Below are 5,877 nucleotides of genomic sequence, written 5' to 3'. Positions count from 1 at the left end.
TCCAAGTGGCTTTCAGAGCTGTCACCCAGGCAGCCCTCTCCTCAGCTGGGCAAAGCTTCCTAATTTCAGTTTTGATACTCGAACAACTGAAATTTCACAAGTTACACTCTTCTGGGGTGTCCGCAGGAAATAAATCCTCTGATTTCCTAGAGTCTAAAGCTAGATGAAACTGTTCTTACAGTGACAATATCACAACCTTGCTTATAAACCCCTCTAAACAACTGTTGTACTGAGCTCCAACACTGGATTTAGCAGACAAAAAAAATTTGCTGTTGACTTTAAATGAAGGAAAACTTAAGTCAAGGAGAAGGTTGTGTGTGTTTGTTTTCCTTCCTCATCTTCTGCTGTTGTGAGGAAGCAGCTTTCTGCAGGGGGACAGAGTCACAAATAAAATTGCTGAAGCTGTTGATAAGATATTCCCTACCTTTCCCCCCGTTAAGGGTAATTTCTTACAGACAGCACAGTTAGCCTGCTCTGTGGCAGTATGCTGGTCAGGTCTCTTAATTTGAAATGGAGCCTTTTTATTCTCTTACAAAAATAATGCGTCTACTTAGCAACTTTTTGGTCTAGATCCCTTTTGCCCTTTTTTCATTTCTTTCCAGTAGAATTTCCTGTGTTTAATCACAAATTTACTCAGAAATGTCGAAGTTATACGAAGATACTTTTCTCTAATAATTCATTTGACCTTGTTTACTATTTTTAAGCCTTCAGTTTTAATTTACAGGGTAATGTTTTTTAATTAAAAGCACAATGCAGAGTTTGTTTCATACGTACTCTCAATTTAATAATTTTTAATTATATAGATGCTTTTGATCTTTTGCTGCTAGCATAAGTTTATTTTTAGCAAGAGATTTTTTAATATTACCCTTCACATGCCGTACAGTAGAATCTGACCGATTTACTCTCAGTATTAGAGTTCAGTTGAAGATAATTCAGTAAATAAGGAAATTAATTAAATCTGAAATGGGATAATACATCACAAATTACTGTTTTCTTTACTGTTGTATGCTGTAAGAACTTGGAGGCTGAATGGACATATTTCATACGTAGCATTCATGGCACTACATTACTACAAGATATCATCACGTAGGTTTTACCTAAGAAATACTAGTTACGGTCACTGTGGCATTTACTATAGGAAAATTATTTAGATTTGAGGGTGACAAAATATGAAGTGTCTCACTGGTTTCTGGTAACAAAAGTATAACCTATAACTGTCTTTTGAAAATTTCAGCCCCAAAATGAACAACTAAACCTGTTTGTTCATAACTGAAACTTTAAAAGAGAGAAAGACTTTTTGCAGAAGCATAAACTAGCTGAACAAGCGAAGGCTGTTCAAGAGCAGCAGGGCTGCGATCTCCAGCGAACATAAACCAACTGAGCTGAGGAGATCCTGCCATTGATTCAAAGAGATGGGATTTGAACATAAATGTGTTTCATACAGTTCTTGCACGTTCCCCTAACTAGGAGAGAAATTCTCGCCTTCTTAAGGCCGCACTCCTTGAAAGCAGATGGTTCCACACCTGCAATCAACAGAATCTGGACTGGGACTGGCAGTGGGTACGGTGTGTTGCAAAGATGAGAATACACCGCACCGTGAGGGAAGACTTGAGGCAATCCAAGACCTCTCCGATTTCACAGCCTCTAGTCAAGCAGAACTACACATGCAGACACAAAAATAGCCAGCAGACAACTATAGGCAGTGCTCGTTCAGCTCTGACAGGGAGTGCGCAGCCACTCACTGCCATGCCTGCTGCACTGTTTTTCCCCACACTGGAAAATCTGAGGGCTTCCTAAATCTTGCTACATTTGGTTCAAATTTTCTATTTCTTTTTTTCCAGGTTGCAAGTAAAATTAAGATATACATTATTCTTCATAAACATATGCTTAGACCACAAGTTAGAGGCATGTTTTCTCAGCCTTAGTTTGTGCCTAAATTTAGTGAGTTTTGTTTTAGTAGGATTATTTTTATGCTTTTTCTGTGTTTCTGAATGCAAGTGTGGAACTAGACGCTATATCTAAAAGCAATCTTATCTGATTCTTTTCATTACATCTGGCTAGTATTAACCAGGTTGAACTGAGAGGTTTCTTTCTGATGGAGATAGAGTTGATCGGATTACAGCTGAATTTCTCAAATTCAACTGTTTCATAAAGAAGAGTTGGCAAGTTCAAATATTTCAGAGAATTGTCAAATCAGGGCAGTTAGTGATTCAGGGTAGTTGATTTATACCTAAAATTTAATTCATTTCTACGTTTGTTACCTGTAAAACTGCTTTCTTCACATGGTTTTCTATGTAAAATGGTTTTTCAAATACTGTGGATGGCAATTAGGGATTACTCGTGAGCAATTTGTCAGGAGCATTTGGATGTTCAGACACATTGATTGGCATGACTGAACAAACAGAAAGTATAGGTCTGTGAATATATTGCCCTGTGTTTACTCTGCATTTAACTCCCTGTTGCTGTGCAGCTTAAAGTACTTACTCCACAGTCTATGATGGCGTTGATTCAGTTAACACTGAAAGACTGAATGCAGTTTTTGTCATTTCTTGGTGAGAAATCACAATGGTAGCAACAACAGGGGTATGTGTATATGTATTTATTCACTACGCTCAGTTGTATGTGGCAGCTTTTGTGCTCCGTTGTGTCAGTTTGATTTTGCCCATAGGCTTTAGCAGCGTTGGCACTTAATTCCTGCCGCGGCAGATGCTTTTTAGAGGCAGTCTTTCCTATTACAATACTAAGTTCATAGAATTAAGGTTTTGCCATGAAGCATGTCCTTGTAACGTGCCGTTTGTCTGCTTGTCAGTCCTTCTGTGGCCATAGGAGTTGTGTACCTGAATGTGCAGGATTGTTGTTTCAATCATTAGCGTTTCACAAAATGACATTGTTTGGGCTCTTACCTTGCCTGTATTAACTGGGATGCAGCGACTGTGGAGATGGCTTGACAAATTGGGCAGAACAGTAAGAAGAGGGATAACTGCGATATTATTTTGTATTTTCACTTCTCTTCAAAGTTGGATGCTTCCGCCATTCCACTAACGATGTTTAATTCCCTGAAAGATGAACTGGCTTATGCCACCGTCTGTATAGGCAGTCACGGTCCATAAACTCTGGTACCTTGTCACAAAGCTGACGTTTGTTAATAGAAGCTATTTGCCCAATTCCTGTTCTCGGATCCCCAAGGAATTATCTCATTCTGCCTAATAATATAGGGAGGGAAGAGAAAGACTCAAATGTTTGTGTCTTTGGCAGGAGTGCAGCTGACTGCTGCCTTGCCTTGAGACATCCATTTCATAGTTTCTGACCATCCTGGATGAGCAGCTGTGGGGCTTCATTAGAAGCGAGAGATGCCCAGTGCAGTGAGCTCCGGAATTCCTCAATTCAGTGAGATGGGACTTTTTTTCTTTTTTCCATCCATTTAAGGCTGTTGCCAGTTTTTGCTGTGAAATGTACTTTAAGGTCAGGGGAGGTTTTCAAGCCTTCATAAGATGTTTTGAAATAACCTTTGTCTGCAGCCTGTTGAAATGCTTGAAGTATTCATGACTGCCATGACGTGAAGCTTTGCTCACAGTGCTTGTTTAGCCATGTAGCACACAACTTCTATACTGCTTTTACTTCTTAGCTGCCTGCAGCACATACACAGACGTTCACATAGAATCATAAATGGTTTGTGTCTAACAAAGCTGAGGCATTGCGTTGTGCGCCTTGTATCCTAAGAGTTCAGTCCGATTTGAAATTTTCTTGTTGTTGTAACTTTACTTAGCATGAAATATAGGTTCTATTCCAATACCTGAATCGTCAGCTTAAATTACTTTAACAGGTGTAATTTGTTGTCTGTTAGAGACTGTAGCTAGTAATAGGTGAATCTTTATTTGATGACGATGATGATCAGCTCAAGAATTTACTGCAAGTGGCCAGAGTCATTTTAACATCATGAATACCAGTTTGCTGCATAGCAATTTGCTTAGATCAGAGATGCATTCAGGCCTTTTTTGTGTTTTTCACCTTGCTGGAAAGCCATTCCATATGATCAGCTGGTTATCAGCACATACGATCAGCTATAGGGTAACTTTTTTTTTTTACCTTACAGGAACCATAATGATATTTCTCCAAGCTGCCAAAACTGCAGTTCCCATGAAATGGTAAGCCAAGTTAAGAAGCTCCACTACTGAAAGGGGGAAATCTCTCACACCTCACCTCTGCCTCTCCCTCCCTTCCGCTCTGTGGCTGTGCACTCCTGGCGCTTGCCTTGTTTTGGCCTCAGCCCTGTCAGACATCTCCCGGAGCTTTAACTTGCTCAGACCAACAGTTGCTCGGCCAAAGAGTTGGATGGTTTTCTACTACATTAGTAAGGTAACTTGGCTCAGTGAAGGGTCTGGTGGGCAAGGGGGAGGGAGAATTATATGCTCCTGGGAGACAGGAGAGATGCAGCCCTCTTGGTAAGGGAAATGGTGGACTTGGGTGCCCGTCAATCTGCAGCCCAAGCACCAAACTGCGCATCTTAAAATTCCAAAGTATGATCATTTGGGGCGTTCTTTAGGGCTGTTAATGATGGCCTGAAATGTCTTCCTCATGGCACTCATTTTTGGTGGTGTCTAGGCATGCATAACGGTTGTGTAGGTTTGATGGCCTTTTTATATCATTGAGCCAGTGAAGTTCAATTTTTGTGGCAAGTCAGTTGCCTCAAATGTCACAAATGACTTTCCCATTTTAGACAAAGCATTATTTTTTTGCTTATTTTTCAACTTGCCTACCCAACTAAAAATGTATTTCTTTTTAAAGTCACCTACCTGGAGAATCTTGGCAAGAATAGCAACCAAATTTACAATCACTTTCAAACTTTCCTATCTCCTGGTGATATCAGTAACGCTTCTGTTTCATCAGCCACAGCAAAATGGCTCGATGAAGTTACAAAAAGCTATGCGCTGCTAGTTGGTGATTATCTCCTTGCTAGATGAGATTTGATGGGAATGAAAAGCTTTGGTGATACATGATTGTTGCTGATCCTGCTTAAGGATTTGGCTAAGAAGGTGGTCAAGGTGGCCCAACATCAGCAGCGAAGAGGGACTGTGTTCCCGGGATTTGGAACCACGATGGAATATTGACAAAGTATCTAGTGGCAAACAAGAAAGGCCAGGAATGTATAAAAAAAACCCCAAACCAGTTTTATTTAGAACAAGTATTTGTAGACTCAATGGATAATTAACTGGTACGAGGGAAGGGACACCATTAGCCTAGCAGAAGTGTATAAAAACCAGAAGTCTTTAGAACTTTTGATCAAAAACAAGATTCTAATTGTGGGGATTGAAATGGGATGTTGCAGTTTAGTATCAGCATAGATTACAAACTTTGACTTGGCTGTTAGAAAATGCTAAGCTACCTTCTTCTGACTTACTGGAATTGTTGTCTGTGGATGAGGTTGCTGGTTCCTGTTTATTAACTCGTAAATGTGCAAAAATATTAAGTAAGAAAGAACAGCTGTAAAGAGTTCATATAAATTAGCATACGCCAGTGTTGGTGATCACCGGGGAGATGACCAGGGCCAGGCAGGCAGGTGGTTGCAGGGCCTGCTGCCTTCCCCGGGCCGGGGTTCCTCCCCCATCCTGGGAGAGCGTGTGCTGGGAGGACTTCACCGGTCGACACAAAACCAGCGGTCGCCCGTTCTGCCCCCGTGTTTTCCCGTGCCTCTTCCCAGGCGCTGCCTCGGCCCTCGCCGTACAGGAAGGCGGCAGGAAGGTGAGGCAGGCCGGGGCCCGCCCGCTCCTCCCTCAGGCGGGGAGGCGGCGGCTGAGGCGAGGCGGGCGCAGGCGCGGGGGAGGCGGGCTGCCTGCTGCGCACGGGCGAGGCGATTGGCGGCGCGGCGTCCCGGTTGCC

Source organism: Gavia stellata, chromosome 17, assembly GCF_030936135.1.
Source record: "Gavia stellata isolate bGavSte3 chromosome 17, bGavSte3.hap2, whole genome shotgun sequence".
NCBI lineage: Eukaryota > Metazoa > Chordata > Aves > Gaviiformes > Gaviidae > Gavia > Gavia stellata.
This window is presented reverse-complemented; position numbering follows the sequence as displayed.